Raw genomic sequence first — 17,579 nt, 5'->3', positions numbered from 1 at the left:
TTAAACTCCACACAAGCAGGATAGAATCTTTCAGAATTCACACAGGTGTCAACCACAGTAGTACACCCATTCATTTCAGATCGCACAGTGTCTAAACTCACTTGCTTTACCCCAGAAAGGCAAGAACAATCATCAGACAACGGTGTCGCTTTATTGGAGTCAATTGGTTGGTGTGTGTGCAATACATCCAAAATCGTCTGCCACACACAAATCAGCAGATCTACAAAACATTCGTCACACTCATCAGATCCAATCAAAGCATACACAGACTCAATACAAGCATTAAGAATCACTTCGCTTTTTGCGATGTAAAAATCGCAAAACGCCTTCCAATCAAACTCAAACTCCTCAATCAAAGCCCCAATCTCCCACAGAGCGAATGGAGGCTCAAACAACCCTGTATCAAAGAAACACTCATACGGGTTGGGATCAGAAACAAGCATAGACTTTCTTACAGCTTTAATATAATGTATAATTCTGCCCATAATAGAATCCACATATTCTTTAGCCTTGGGCAATGAAACCAGAGACAAATCGAAAATTCCCTCTACACTGGGAATTTCGGTTTGGCTGGTCATACTGTAACGATTGTGGAACTATCTCCGTGATCAGCGCACAAGATGTACGCTGACACTGCGGAAGTTCTCCACAAGGGTGTAAAACGACAGAACCCAGCTTTGGTGCAATGCACCTGTGGAGAGAAAGTGAGCACAGAGACAGACTGTATGTGTGTCCACCAATCCAGTCACCACCCAGCGCCGGTGAACACACAACAGCGGAAACGAAGTGGGAACGCAATCGCAAGAGTGGCGATTGCCAATGTATGCGTGTTCACCAATCTAGTCGCCACCCAGCGACGGTGAACACACAACAGCGGAAACTAAGTGGGAACGCAATCGCAAGAGTGGCGATTGCCAATAGTGACACAAGACCGAGTTAGACAGAGCACAAGTGTAGCAAGAAAGACATAGCAAATAACAATGATCAGAACGCCAAGGAAAATAACAAACGCTAGCAAAACGCGAACTCCGCACTCATTCGCAACAGCGAACGCGTTAAAGACACGATCACCACGCGTTAGGCGCCCAGTGATAAGCGTGCCACCCTAACTAACCACTGTAACACAAACACGAAATAGAGAATGCTAACACTTGCTAAACGGTTACCTCACCGAGCCTACAGCAAGCGTTCGTACCAGACAAGACAGAGAGAAGGAGTAGCCAGCAGCAACTGCAGCTCTGGCCTACACTCCCAGATAGAGCACAGAAAGAACCACCGCCACTACCGCTAGAGCGGATGCGATCCAGACAGACAAACAGATGAAGCAACCAGTAGCAACCGCTGCTCTGGCTTGCACCCCTAAGACGGAGTACAGAAGGAACCACCGCTAGGGCGAATGCGATCCAGACAGACAAACAGATGGAGCAACCAGTAGCAACAGCTGCTCTGGCTTGCCCCCTACAGACAGAACGATTTCCTGTCGACCGCCGCTGGCGACAAGACAATCGCAACAGATAGACAGTACAAGGCAAAACCGATAATACAACCTGACTATGCTAGAAGGGATGCGTAGTGCAGTCCAAGGACTTACTCTAAGATAATCTTAGCAAACAATAGCAAAGGCTGATACTCCAGGTGAGTTAGCAGGAACAAACCATCATGACCAGCAAGTAATTCTGGGAGCAAAAAGGCATTTACACTGCAAGCCATGAAAGGAAGCAGCTAAGTAATTTGCATGACAATTGTATGCAAATTCCTCACCAGCAGAGCAACTCTGAAACTTGCAAAGTGAAGACAGTTCTCTTTTCCAGAGACCTGCAGCACTCAGACCTAAGGAATGGTCAAACAGCTGTCTGCCTGTGCAGACAGCTGAGCAGATCATCACAGTTTATTAAGTTTCCATACATTTAAACCAAAACATTTACAGTATTTAACACCTACACCAAGCGAAAAGCATGCATATATTGCACACCCATCTGTCCCCAAGTTTCCCTCCCATCCCCACCCTTATCCTTCCACCCTCCCTCCCCTGATCACTCCTTGCTTGCCCCTAAATTAGTCTCCTATCTGTTGACGCCAGCATGTCATCACGCTCAACTGTGCATTTGCGTAGGGGCTAAGGGAGGCGTACCTCCAACAGTCCCAAAGTGCCTGAGAGAGATCTTCTTTAGCATACCAAGTAGTGTACTTGAATGGGGTAACTAGCTATTGCAGTTCACCCATCGTCATTGTGGCCAAGAGAAAAGGTTTCCACCTGGTAAAAAACTTTTCCATCCCCTTCTCTTTATTGATACTAGCATCCGATTTTTCTACCATCATTAAGTGTCTCAGTTCCTCTTGTAAATTCCAAAGTGACGGCGGAGTGGACAATTTATGTTCTGTTCATGCCATTGTTTGTATTATAATGTACCCCATGTTTACTCTGTACAGCTAATATGTTGTTGCTTTATAAATCAGTAACAATAATAATAGTAAAGTGGTAACTAGAAGCAGAGTTTACAGGTTCCCTCTGTGTAAATTTTTGCAACTGAGGAATCTGTACATCTAGTCAGCTGTTAGGTTTCACTCACAATGGCTTTTCTTTGGTGTTTAACTGGCTGGTTAAAACGCGAAGAAAGCGTCTAAAACAATTATAGAACTTTAAAGTGCTGTTACACTGGAGTATGTTTATGGTGGAAGTGGTTGACAGCATTTGACTGGGACAATGTTTAGGGCCTTTTTTCACTGTACGTGCTTTGACCCCATTTTTGGAGCACAAATGCATTTGACAATGTTTCTCCAATCACAAGGGCACTGTGATTATTAGGGGTGGCCCTGCCCAGGAGAATTCACAGAGATGCATGTGATCAGTTTGATCAGCTGACATATTTATACAGTTCTGATTTACTGTGATGACTTTTTCCAGAAATGCAATTAGGTTTTTCTTCATTGGATTTTTATCCCAAGATTTTCAGTGTAAAAAGGTCCTTAAACAACAATGGGAAACAGCTGAATGTAACATTTCTGGTGTGTGTGACTTTGATATCTTTGTTTAAGAAATGCATTCTGAACAAATGCCTGAATGCCACAAAAACACCATAAAACCCTCTTTTTTTAAACACTGACATTTTTAAAGCTGATGTTGAGTTGTAATGGCAGGTGTTGGCCAAACACGAGGGAAATGTCTGTGTGAATGAAGCCCTAGACTGCACCTGACAAGGTACAGAGAAAGCAAACTCTTTTTGTACAGACTTTTAAAATCACTTATAGGTTAAAGATAATCTGAAAAGAGGAGAAAATAAAAAGCGAATATTTTTGGCTACTTTTTAACCCTTTAGCAGCAAATTTCTTTAGAGGCTTGCAAGGGCTCCAGGCCAATTTATTTTAGCACATTTTTTTATTTTTTCTTTCTTACGCTTCCTTGCTTCTAATTAGTGCTGATGTAATGTGCATTTATGGCCACTTGTCACCAAGGGGCAGTGTAAGACAATAACAGAGGACTTCTGCTTTCTGTTTCTATATCTTCTGTTAGTAGAGAGAGATCAAAGCATTCCAATAATTTAGTGCACGTATCTCAAACGAGATAGCTCTGTTGAAGCTGCTAATGGGCTAGAATGCTATTTTTCTCTCCACTGTACTGAACCGATGCTCCTCCTCCATCCTATACTATGAGTCCACCTCTTGCATGTCAATTGTGGTCATGTGAAAATTATAACACTAATGTTAAGTCAAGGAGGCAACATTTTTTTAAGGAATACGAATTACAGCTTCCATATTTCTTTCAATCCAGTTTCTCTTTCATTTTACGCCGAGTTCCAAAATACCTGTTTGGCTGCAGAATTTGTCTTTGGGACCTGGATGCTTATTACTTTGAAAAGTACAATAAGCGCATTTTATAAGGGAAAAAAATGGCTAACTTTCCTAAAGGCCAGTAGAGGAATTTATAGTGCTGTATCCCAGTGTCTTGTCCCTACTGACTTAAAATGAGAAATTTAATTAGAGCAGTCTTTCATGTCAAGTATACCCAAAAAATAGAAGCAATAGATGTGATGCCAGAATAATGGTTCCTCTTGATAAAATAAAGACTGAGTAATTATTTCGGCTTGCCTCAAAATGGACTCCACAGCAGTTTAATTTGTCGGCTGAGGGAGAATCAATGCAAAGAGGGAGATCTCACGGAATTCAATCAGATAATCACGCTAACTCTTTTAGACCAAAACAGTGAAGCTTCTTTGTGCTGACAAAACCATCATTATCTAATACCTCAATTGAAACCTAATATTAATACATTTCACTTCTGTGTTCCCACCATGGTACCAATAAAGAGGGATCCAGTAATGCAAATGATATAACGTAAAAAAAAGTTTATTCAAAGGAAATTTAAAATGGAAGGAATATGGATTGCTAATGACAGTTACCTGGGTGGCATGCTCATATTTTTGTTTCTGCCTTGTTTTACTACAAAACCCTGCAGCAAGCATGAAGTGTGAGCACCATCAGAATAATTCATGTTCTGGTGCATTCTGGATAAGAGATTCAGGAAGCAGTCAAGGCAAAGACTCAGCCTAATGGATAGAATGGTATTTTTTGAAAATAGCTCAAAGGTTCACATTTGCTTTTATCAAAATGCACACTGATTTTTTTTATTTTATTAAAAATGTGGTTCATTAATAAAAAAACCCGTTCATTCACCTCATCTTTATACATTTAAAGAGGAACTCCAATGAAAATAATGTTGTAAAAAAAGTGCTTCATTTTTTACCATAATTATGGATAAATGATTTAGTTAGTGTTTGCTCATTGTAAAATCTTTCCTCTCCCAGATTTACATTCTGACATGTATTACATGGTGACATTGTTACTGTGGGCAGGTTATGTAGCTGTTTCTAGCTGTTCTGGCTGTTAGAGACAGCTGTAAACTGCCATTTCCTGTCTGTGAACATTGTTACATTGTGGTAGTTTGCCCAGAGTACCGTGGTACTCAGAGCTTCTTGTGGGAGGGGTTTCAGCACAAAATCAGTCATACAGCGCCCTCTGATGGTCTGTTTGTGAAATGCAATAGATTTGTCATGTAAAAGGGGGTATCAGCTACTGATTGGGATAAAGTTCAATTCTAGGTTGGAGTTTCTCTTTAAGGGTTAATTGCAGACAGAGTACTTCTACTTCCTCCCTTCCTTAGTATAGTGGCAATGTGCTATGATTGTGTAACGATCTTACCTGTCATTGGCTCCAGCAACGTCGCAGCCAACCCTGGAAATGGAGCTTCGCAGGAGTCTTCCTGCAGTGGCATCCCCAGCTCCCCTCCAGTCGCGACTGAGCGCTCCTCCAGGCAAACGCGCGTGTCTTTGAGAGGTTCTTATACTCTAAGATGCACTTTGTGTAATTAGAGTCAGCTGACATGATTGTCAGCGCTGACATAATGCTTGGAGACTGCTTTTAGTCAGCTGATTTCTGTTAGGCTGCACTGATTGGTTGTTCCTTTCTGGGGGTTGATGTTGCTTCTTTCTGCCTGTATTTAGAACCTCTTGCTGCAGTCTCTCGTTGCCCGTGATAGTAATCAGTATGCTGGTTTTTCTGGGTGGGTACCTTATCACTCCGTGATAAACATATTGTATTTCAATGCGACTTTCAATATTGTATTTCAATGCGACTGCCAGACTGACTTAGATACGACCTTAGCTTTACTGGCCACTCTCTCGCCTAGTCCTTTGTACTGCAGCCATCTGATCTAACGTGTATGACCTTAGCCTGTTACCCACTCCGATTCTGTCTAGCCCACGTTACTGCAGCCATCTGATCTAACGTATATGACCCTAGCCTGTTACCGACTCTGATTCTGCCTAGCCCACTGTACTGCAGCCATCTGATCTAACGTGTATGAGATTGTTTATTTAACCACTTAGCACCTAGCGTGATAGATTGTCAGGGGAGGAGCTCTTTAGTCAAAACCACAGAGGAGAACAATGATTTGGAGAGCTCATTGGACTTGGATTACAGTGAGGGGCAGTAAGCATCTTTTTTTTTTTTTTACAGGAAGTGTCACGTGTACAGTAACTGTGATGTTAATGTTGCTGGGAAGATGGGTTTAAATGCCACAATTCTCTTTAGCGTAGAATTAATGATGCATTTAACCAGCCTAGTTACAATTGGAACTTGGAATTTTATGATGTCTCCCCATCACCAGAGTCTGTTTTATGTTATGCTGAGGAAACTGTTGATCAATGATCTTATCAATTTAGCCAGGATGCCTCCTGAAGTAACAGTTAAAGTAAACCTCCAGACTAAAAATCTACTCATCAGCACTGATGAGGCTTGGTTTTTCTTTAACAATTTCAGAGCATCAGAACTTTGTTTTTCTTATGCAAGCCTCATTGCTGGCTGCACAGAAGCTCCTCCCCATCAAAGAAAACTGCTTGGGCATTTTTCCCCTGATACTGTGCAAAGCATGATGGGATTTCTGATGTTGTTGTTCTCATTGCCTAGCAACTGGGTGGGGTGATCAGGATACAGGACAGTTGGAACTGTGTCTCATGCTCCCTGTCACCTCCTTTCAACCAAAAAGATGGCTGCACTCATGAAATCACAAACATTTGCCTGTTCTTTTAAAACAGGGTGGGTGAGAGATTATATTACCTATCTATTTTAATTAACATAACTAATGTAACTTAATTACAGTATGTTTGTTTAGGCTAAAGTTCCCCTTTAAGGCATCTAATTACATTTATGTTTGCTAAAGACTGTTTCTCCTCTGTGTCAGTATACTGTCTATAAGCCGTGTTTTTCAGTTTTTGTCAGGAACCAAGTCCGACGAAGGCTTTTTATAAGCTGAAAGCTTACTGTTTATTCATCTCTAAGTTAGCCAATAAATTGTATCATCCTGATTCAAAACTTCTTGCTTTTACTGATTGCTAACATGGTACAACACTCTACTGCTTCTACTGTGAGGTTAATTGAAACTGTAAATATTTGCATTTTTACATGAACTGTTTGCTTTCATGTTCCATCCTTGGATAAACTTCATCTGAATAGACTGAAAAGTCCTTGGTTTTGTTTTCTAAATTGCTAATGGCAAATGGTTATAAGGTGTAAAACACATAATTCTGCATTGACACGTGAATGTGAAATAATACAATCTTTTGCTATTTAGTTGTCTATTTTAATGTGTATTGGAAATGACACATTCCTTACTGTGGGTTGTAATTCATATTTAGGAAATGTATCCATATTTTTGGTATACTTTAACCCTCCTGGTGGTTTAAAAAAATCCACCAGGGGGCAGCAAAGTAGTGTTTTTTAATTTATTTATTTTTCCGCTGCTCAGCGGCATCCCCTCAGCCCCTCCGACCGCCGCCGGCGATCGGAGATCAGGAGATCCCGTTCAAAGAAGCACGGGGTCTGGGGGGGCGGCCGCGGCGCAAGGAATAGCGGCGGATCGGCGGGTAGCGGCGGCGATCGGATGCTACACGCAGCTAGCTGCGTGTAGCAAAAAAAAAAAAATTATGCAAATCGGCCCAGCGGGGCCTGAGCGGTGCCTCTCGGGGGCATAGCCCGTGCTCAGCACGGGCTTACCGCCAGGGAGGTTAAATTAAAGGAAATCTAAAGCGGCAAAAAAAATCATTTTAACTTACTTGGGGCTAGAGATGGCCCAGCCTTGGAGAACTCATGGAGAAGCACATGATCAGTTTGATCAGCTGATAGATTTGTAAGCCTCTGATTTTCTGTGATGACTTCCTGGTTTAATACATGATCATGACCAGCGAATCAGAGCCTTACAAATCTATCAGCTGATCAAACTGATCATGTGCTTCTCCATGAGTTCTCTAAGGCTGGGCCATCCCTACTTGGGGCTTCCGACAGCCCCCTGAAGTCATCCTGTGCCCCCTGCACAGTCCTTCCAAGGTCCTCCTCGCCACGTCGCCATTGCTGGGAGCGTTCTGCGCATGGGCAGTAAGTGAAAATCACTACTGTGCATGTACAAAGCGCTCCTGGCAATGGGATCATGATCAGGGAGCATGCGGCTTAAGGCCGCCCATACGCAGTAGCCTCCGACACCCCGTGACCGGCCAGCTTTGATGTGGTCACCTATCCTCGCGAGATGGATGACTGCAGGGGCCTACAAGAAGCCCCAGGTAAATTAAACTGATTTTTTTCCCTTAGTAACCCTTTAAAGCATATCTGAAGTGACGTGGGACATGGTGAGATAAACAAAGTCACATAGAGTACTGAACCTACTAAGATATTGTCCTTTTCTGTTTTTCAGTACAGCAAGTGGTACTGAAACACAACTGATCACTGTAAACAGAGCCTTGAAAATAAATATTATAAATAATGCAAAAATAAATGAAACTGTTAATATTTGTTTTCTACAGTAGAACTGGTTGCTTTTATGTTCCATCCTTGGATAAACTTCATCTGAATAGACTGAAAAGTCCTTGGTTTAGTTTTCTAAATTGCTAATGGCAAATGGTTATAAGGTGTAAAACACATAATTCTGCATTGACACATGAATGCAAAAATGTTGGACCCAGCACACAAAATGGAGACCAGCGTGCTCTAGCTGATTAGAGCTTGTTGCCCGCCGAGTTTAAAAATAGCAAAAACAAGTATCAACAAGTATCAGCAGCACCGCTTTAGTGAAAAGTAGCTCTTTTATTAAACATGCAATACAAATCACATGTCAAGAATAGGCTGAAGGCAACTACAGCCCGCTGTTTCGAAGCGACATGCTTTTTCTTCAAGCTTGCAACTTGAACAAAAAGCATGTTGCTTTTGAAACAGCGGGCTGTAGTTGCCTTCAGCCTATTCTTGACATGTGATTTATATTGCATGTTTAACCACCCTGGCGTTCTATTAAAATCGCCAGGGTGGCACTACAGCAGTTTTTTTTTAAATCATGTAGCTAGCCTAGTGCTAGCTACATGATAGCCGCTGTGCAGCGGCATCCCCCCACTCCTTCCGATCGCCTCCGGCGATCAGAGCAAACAGGAAAACCCGTTCAGAATGTGATTTCCTGTTTGGCTTCCCCCGTCGCGATCGGGATGACGTCATCCACGTCATGGCGTCGGAGGGAGTCCCGATCCACCCCATAGCACTGCCTGGGGTGATTGGCCAGGCTGCGCAAGGGGTCTCGGGGGGGGCCTGTAACGCGGCAGGTAGCGGCGCATCGGTGACAAGCGATGGCGATCGATCACCACACGCAGCTAGCAAAGTGCTAGCTGCATGTTTTAAAAAAAATGTGTGAAAATCGACCCACCAGGGCCTAAGCAATCCACCGCGGCAGTCATGGACGAGCTGAGCTCGTCATTACCGCCAAGGTGGTTAATAAAAGAGCTACTTTTCACTAAAGCAGTGCTGCTGATACTTGCTTTTGACACATAAATGTGCAATAATAAAAGCTTTTGCTATTTAGTAATCTATTTTAATGTATATTGGAAATTACACACTCCTTACTGTATGTTGTAATTCATATTTAGGAAATGTATCCATATTTTCAGTATACTTTACATTAAAGCACACCTGGGACCAGTGGCGTAGCTAAAGAGCTGTGGGCCCCGGTGCAAGTTTTACATGGGGCCCCCCCCAAGCACTCTATACATAACAATTGATACGGCGCACCAAAACCTGCCAAGGACAACCCCAGTGTCAGAGGTGCAAGAAGGGGATGGGGAACAGTGTGTTCATGATTGCTACTATTCAAAGCATCTATAGAAGTGATTATTACCAGCACAGGACCAATAGAGAGCTAATACTGTGATAGAGGGTGGACCCTTCGGGGCCCCTTTGGCCCAAGGGCCCCGATGTGGTCGCTACCTCTGCACCCCCTATTGCTACGCCCCTGCCTGGGACATGATGAGATAAACAAAGGTACATATAGTACTGACCCTACTAAGAAATTGTCCCTTTCTGTTTTCCCGTACAGCAAGTGGTGAAAAAAAAAACTAGAGTTGTTATCTATGCAAATTATGTTGTTGAACAGCTTGTCGAATTTAGTCTGTTTCCTGAAAATACCTAGAAGCCTGAAGAGCTTTATTTGAGTGAGAAAGGCTTCTGATGAAGTTTTAGTGCTGGAAAATGTAAAGGGTTATTACTTCTGTTTGTTTTGTAGCTCAGCAAGGCAAATTTGTGAAAGCTGACGTATAGGATCAAGTGTTAAAATTAAGTCCTCAAACTGAAAAAAAAAATATGAAACTCAGTTCAAACACATACAACTAATTATCTCATATTTTTATTTTCAATTCAGATTTGCTTTAACCTGTTTGGGATCGCGTGAGGTGAAATCTATGCCCAGTCTCTGACAGGATGTAGATTTCACCTTTTGCATCTGTGGGCCTGTTGAGAATGCTGCTCTACACAGTGATGAAAGCTGAGCTCCGTGTGCTGGTCTGGAGACTATTTCATTGGCTCCTGACCCTGTGTTCACTGTGAGACGCATATATTCATTTTAATCCTATGCACACAACAACATTTTTACAGACAGAATTTTACAAACAATGCTAGAAAATATTTTAGCATGAGTTTTATATGGGGCCCCAAGCACTCTATTGATATAGAGCCTCAAAACCTACCAAGGACAGCTGCAGTGTCAGAGAGGTGTAATCAGAGTAAGGAAACTGTTAAGGATTTCTACTATGCACTGCACATACAGAGGTGTGAATTACTAGCATAGCACTAATAAAAAGCTAATAAGATTGATGAGGGAGGGCCCCTAGTGGGCCCCTCTAGCCCAGGGGCCCCGGTGTGGTTGCAACCTCTGCATCCCCTATTGCTATGCCACTGCCTGCCTCTCTCCCTTTTTCTTTCTCATGTTTCCCTCTTTCAAGACTGATGCACAGATCTATGTAAATATATGTTTTTTTTTTCTAATGAAAAATTTGATAAAAAATTTGATTTTAAACTTTCCCATCATTTGAATTTATATATGGTATTTCTCATTTTCAAATGTTAAAATGAAAGAAAACTATTGATGATAGAAAGGACCAGTGTGGTTTTGCTTGACGAGGGGTGTAGCAGGAGCATGTCTTAAGGTGTCCCTGTTTCTTATCTCAAAATGTTGGTATGATATCCAATGTGTCTGGTAGACGCTGCATGCTACGTCTTTTTTTTGCCTTGAGTGTCATAATGGACTTACATGGATGCAACCACCGGTGCTGTTTGTAAGTCATGCCGCCTTTTGGAAAGCATACCAAAGATGCAGCATAAAAAAATAAATCACCTAAAATCACTTCAGACTTTAGTCATTTTTCACCTTATGCATCCGAGCAGTTCTCACCTCCCATTCATTCGCCAATAGCTTTATCACTAATTATCACAATGAATTGATCTGTATCTTGTCTTTTCCGCCACCAATTAGGCTTTCTTTGGGTAATACATTTTGCTAAGAATTATTTTTTTGTACATGCATTTTAACATAAATATTAAGAAAACAATGGGAAAAAAATCATTATTTCTCAGTTTTCTGCCATTATAGTTTTAAAATAATACATGCTACCATAATTAAAACCCACATATTTTATTTGTCCCAGTTATTACACCATTTAAATTATGTCCCTATAACAATGTATGGCGTCAATATTTATTTGGAAATAAAAGTGCATTTTTTCAGTTTTGCGTCCATCACATTTACAAGCTTATAATTAAAAAAATATTAGCTACAGACCCTCTTGACATGCATATTTGAAAGTTCACAACAATTACAGCACCCTGATACTGCGCTCATATGCTGAGTCAGATGTTATATAGGTCACCTCTAAAAAATGTTTTATATAAAAGATAATGAATCAAACATTCATCAAACATTCATATTACATGTGCTAAATTCTAAGTAAAAAACACAATAGCAGGCAGTAACCACATGTATAATGTCCTTGCTCATATAATAATTATCATGTAGGAGCGCTCTTCCTAGATGCGTGCAAACATCAAAATAAAGTTCTTCAGTAAAAGTGGTTAAGCGCTCTTCTCTGCCTGTTCCTTCTTAGACACAGCAAATATGTCATATAATGAAAAAGCCCCCCCTTCGGGGAGAGACTCACCAGACTTCTAGGCCTCCAAGGCCAATGCTCGCATTCGGGGTATTGGCCACCCCGCAGCCTCTCTGGCAGTCCTCTCTTGGCTATTCCCAGTCTGTGTAAGCAAAAAGCGGATTCCACATCGCGTAAAAGCGTACCAGTTTATTTTTAAAAAATTTAAAAACAGATCAGTGGTGTATAACCACTCATTGGGTCAGAAAACTTCACTAAAAATGAAAAAACACAGCCAGCCCCTTGTTTTACAAGCTACCTGATTCCAGGTACAGGGGTATGCAGAGATGAGATGCACTAAGCTGGTGACAAGGCGCACGCCTCTGTCATTTAGCGTCCCTCTCCGCAATAGCTTACTGGCTAGTGCTCTAAAAGATACCGAGCCTGCTGCACACAGACAATCCCGCCGCGTCCAGCGAGCGTCGTGCGCTGTGACGTCACTCCGTGGCTCCGCCCAACGTTTCGTTGCCCTAGCAACTCCTCAGTGGTTATACACCACTGATCTGTTTTTACATTTTTTAAAAATAAACTGGTACGCTTTTACGCGATGTGGAATCCGCTTTTTGCTTACACAGACTGGGAATAGCCAAGAGAGGACTGCCAGAGAGGCTGCGGGGTGGCCAATACCCCGAATGCGAGCATTGGCCTTGGAGGCCTAGAAGTCTGGTGAGTCTCTCCCCGAAGGGGGGGCTTTTTCATTATATGACATATTTGCTGTGTCTAAGAAGGAACAGGCAGAGAAGAGCGCTTAACCACTTTTACTGAAGAACTTTATATTTGAAAGTTCAGACCCTTATGTCACAGGAGCCCTCAGTGGCTGACCGCACTTAGCCTTCTAAACGGTGCCAGCGCACAGATCGTGCGAACTCTGGTCGCAGTCAATGCGCAGGAACCGTTAAGAATTAGCCGCAGACAACTCAGAAGGGAGCCTGTGAGACACGGGTAATTACAACGTCACCTACTGGTTCAGAGTAAACTGCCACCACCGCGGTTACTATGGGACCGTGGGGCCCACTAACTGACTGACTAATCCTGCGAATAAAACGGTTAAACACACGATATTCTGTCTAGCCAACAACAGACAAACAGTAGCGTATCTTCAGAGACCCGGGTTCATTTCTGTGTGTGCTGATAAGCAGGGTAGCGAAACAGTGAATGACTTGGGGAAAGTCGTTTATTCACGCAATATAAATAATTAATATATACAGACAATTATGAAAATCAACAACTATTAAAACCGTAATAGCCAGTATGAAAAATAAAAGAAGGGAGAAAAATACTTAGTTCCTGGAAAGATGTCCTTATTGTGGGAAGAATCATAAAGTTCTTGGTTTCAAAGTCCAGAGTTCAGAGTTCAGACCAGGTGGATGCCAGCATATCCTCAAGCTGGCATCTGATGAGTGCAAGATGGTTCAGTGTGGAGGACACTGAGTTTGGGTCCTCAGCCATTCTTATGCCCCTGCTTCAGTAGGAGGGAGTGAGGGCGGGGAGCCATACACCCCCTTCAAAGATGAGATGAGTCCTCCCCTTGTACTGGGGCTAGAAATCATATCTACCCATATATGGGCTCTATCTCACAGAACCGTACAGGTCAGGGCAGATTTATTAACATTTTCAGGTCTGCCTCGATTTACCCAGCGCCCTGATACCAGACATGAGGGGTGGGACCCCTGTGGTATCATCAGGGCACTTTGAAACTGCCTAGCTGGCAGTCCTTACCTCCGAAGGTTCTGAAACTTCCTCAGAACCAGCACCGGGGCTCATGCTACACTTCCCCACGTTTGGTGAAGCTGCCATCTCAGGAACCCCAGAAATATTACAGATCTGGGAAGTTATGGATTATGCCATGAGCCTCAGGTTAATTCAGGAGGTGTTCTAGCTGCTAACAGCTGACTTTCCTTTGATCTTTAGCAGAGAACAGAGTGTCAAGACCTCCCGTGGATTCGTAGCCTGCTTGGCTGCACCTAGGCATCCTTTGGTTAATTAACATCTCCATGAGATCAGCTAAGTGTCACCTGGTTCCCAGAGCCAAAAGGGAAATTGTGCCTTCCACAGGGAATATGTCCAAGCTAATTAACACCTTCCCCCCAGGCTGTCATTTCAGCTAAGACAGATTTCCCAGCTGTTCCTAAGCAGAGGGATACTGCACATCAGATCTTGGTTTTATTGATCTGAGGCGCAATCGATGCAGGAATCGAGTGCGATCGTTCTTTTCTTCACGGGCGGTTCCAGGACGCGCCTGTGTCCCCGCAATCGTCCGTGACAGCCCTCCCCCTTGTCCGTGGCTTAGTCACTCATCCGCAAGATGTGTGGCGGCGCCGCTAACCTGGCTGACGGGCCTCGAGTTGCCGGTACGGCGGGAAAACCTATTGGAGCCTGTGGCTCGGTTCCCCTGGACCGGTCGCGGTCTGCTACCCTCAGGGTTGACCCAACATGGACCGTTCTGGACAGGGCGTTTGCGCCACTGCAGTCGGACGTGGTGTCTGCCGGGACTGCTGACAACGGGCAGTGGGTTGGTTAGGTCAACAGCCAGCCCACGCAGGGTTCCCCTGCTGAGTGGCTGTGGACCTAAGGGAACCCCGCGGGAATCCCTGGACCTTCCCAGCTCCTGACAGACGGCACATGCCCTGCAGTAGTGTGCTACATCCCTGTTCATCCGGGGCCAATAAAACTGTTTCCGAATACCGGCGAGTGTCTTGCGGACACCCGAGTGCCCTGTCAGAGGATTACCATGTGCGGATTTCAGCACATGTCCCCTGAACGCACTCGGGACCACAAGCCACTTGGTATCCGCGTGGGATCTACCTGTAGGGGGCTGTACAGACTCACTGTACAGTCTCCCACCTTCCCAGTACACCTTGAAAGCGGCCCCGTCTGCGAGGGGCTCAGCGGCTTGCTGCCTGAGCACCTCCAGGCTTGGGTCACTTTGTAGTGCGGCTGAGAATATGGCGCTGTCAGTTTCAGCCAACTGGCTCATGTCCCACGAGGCCAGCGGCTGAAAGGTCTCATCCCTGCGGTCAGAGGAGGGGGAGGAGGCCGGAACCCCCTCCACCTGTTCTCGGGTTCTGAGCAGTGCAGCTGCGCGGTACTGCTAGCACAGGTACACTGTCAGAATGGCACAGACGGGCATTACTCAAATCATCATTGCATGCAGTAATGACATTGACAGGTATAGACATTTTTTCATTACAGACAGGTTGTACAAGAAACTCAGGTACAGTTACAGCATCATCACAACAGACAGCCTGTACATCAAACTCAGGTGCCTTTGAAGCAGGCACTATTGAACCTGGTACCCTTGAACTGGGCACATTCAACCCACCTCCCCCTGGTGCTCCCCCAAGTGTATAAAGTACCTGGTGGTGGGTGGAGAGTCCGTCTCCTTCCGTGAGCGACAAGGCGGTCGTGGCAGGTTCATAGTAGGACACAAGCTTGCCCAAATCAGTCCCCAGCAACACAGGGACTGGGAGATCCTTCATAACCCCAACAACCCTTTCGTGGACCCCTCCCACTCCCCAATCCAGCTTCACTCTTGCGTGGGCTATGTGGAAAAGGGTGCCCTCTACTCCAGTAAGGGCAAGGGATCGGCTGGAGCTGATGCTCTCCTTTGGCACAAGATGTGAGTGAACTAACGTGATGTCAGCTCCGGTGTTTCGAAATCCGGTGACAACTTTGCCGTTCACTCTAACAAGTTGCTGCTGGTCGGTTCGGTCGCGGATTTCCTGTCCGCGTGCAAACAGGACAAAATCTGATGATCCAGGCTGTGGTTCGCTGGCGGGTTGCCTCTGCTGTGGGTGAGGTGCAGGTGATGCAGATGATCCAGGTGCTGGTGGTGTCTGTCTCCGCTCCGGACAGTCGAATTTCATGTGTCCGGGCTGGCGGCAGTAGTGACAGGTGACCTCTCCAGGCGCTGCAGGCCTGGGTGCAGCAGCTGCGCTGGGTGGCCTCTGTGGCGGACGGCTCACAGGGGCAGGAGGGTCTGCCGAGGTATGGGGCTGACCTCCTCTCCAGCTGGATGGGACAGTTCTGCGGGTATCAGCCACCCGGGTAGTTGCAAAAGTCTCAGCAAGGTCTGCAGCGACAGTGGCTGAAGCCGGCCTGCGTTCTAACACAAACTGTCGTACATCAGCAGGGCAAATGTTCAGAAATTGTTCGAGGACTATCAAGTCCTCCAGGACATCATAAGACCCTTTGGTGAGGCCTAGTGTCCACTGGCGGAGTGTGGTGAGCAAGCTGCTGGCCACATCTCGGTACGAATCAGAAGACTTTTTATGCCAGGCTCTGAACTTTTTCCGATAGGCTTCTGGCGTCAGCTGGTACTTAGTAATGATAGCGTCTTTTATAGCAGCATAATCATTATCCTTCTCCGCAGGCAATTCTGCGAAGGCATCAAGCGCTTTGTAGCGCAGCAAAGGTGTCAGATGTCTGGCCCACTGGTCTTGGGACAGACGATACTGACGGCATGCTTTTTCAAAAGACCGCAAAAACAAGTCAATGTCTGTGTCTTTTTCAATATTAGCAAATTTAAATTTTGCACTTACGAGTGCTGCAGCTCCTTCAGCAGGGAGGCTGGGCGGTGAACTCCGGCTGGCCTGTTGCACTTTTGCCATGTTTAGCTCATGCTGTCGTTGGCGCTCCCGTTCTCGCTCCCGCATTTGGCGCTCCTCACGCATGTACTGCAGGTACTTGTCCAGGTCAGTGTCCATCAGCTTTTGTAACGCCTGCTGCATTAGCGGATCAGTACAAACGGACAGTCCAGTACTGGCCGGTTCCAGGCGAGTACTTTCAGAAACTCTGGGATTGGGGTCCACACTGACATTCTCCGGCGTAACTGTTGATGCAGGGCCCTCAGGATGCACAACCTCTGTACGGTCAGGAGTCTCAGTCTCTGGTTCCCCTCGATTGTCAGATGGGCTGGTATCCACTTCAGCGGACACTCCCGGCTCCCGCAGTTGCTGGGTATCCCATTGAAACAATTCCGTTACCAGGTCCTGTTGTTTCTTGCGGCCGACCTCAATGCCTCTCTCTTGGCAAAGATTTTGCAGGTCCGCCAGGCCCATTTTCTTGTAGTTCCCGGACATTTCCATGCCAAATAAAATAAAACTTTTGGGGAGGGGTACTGGCTACACAGTCTCTCTGTATATATAAAAAATATATTGCCTTCCAGCTACACCAACGAATTAGTTCGTTTCTCGATAGCGCTAGCGCTATCGTAGATACTTTCAGCACAACACAGGTCCCAACCGCTGCCTAACACTGTCACAGGAGCCCTCAGTGGCTGACCGCACTTAGCCTTCTAAACGGTGCCAGCGCACAGATCGTGCGAACTCTGGTCGCAGTCAATGCGCAGGAACCGTTAAGAATTAGCCGCAGACAACTCAGAAGGGAGCCTGTGAGACACGGGTAATTACAACGTCACCTACTGGTTCAGAGTAAACTGCCACCACCGCGGTTACTATGGGACCGTGGGGCCCACTAACTGACTGACTAATCCTGCGAATAAAACGGTTAAACACACGATATTCTGTCTAGCCAACAACAGACAAACAGTAGCGTATCTTCAGAGACCCGGGATCATTT

This window comes from Hyperolius riggenbachi, chromosome 5 (genome assembly GCF_040937935.1).
Source record: "Hyperolius riggenbachi isolate aHypRig1 chromosome 5, aHypRig1.pri, whole genome shotgun sequence".
Classification (NCBI taxonomy): domain Eukaryota; kingdom Metazoa; phylum Chordata; class Amphibia; order Anura; family Hyperoliidae; genus Hyperolius; species Hyperolius riggenbachi.
Note: the sequence above shows the minus strand (reverse complement) of the source record.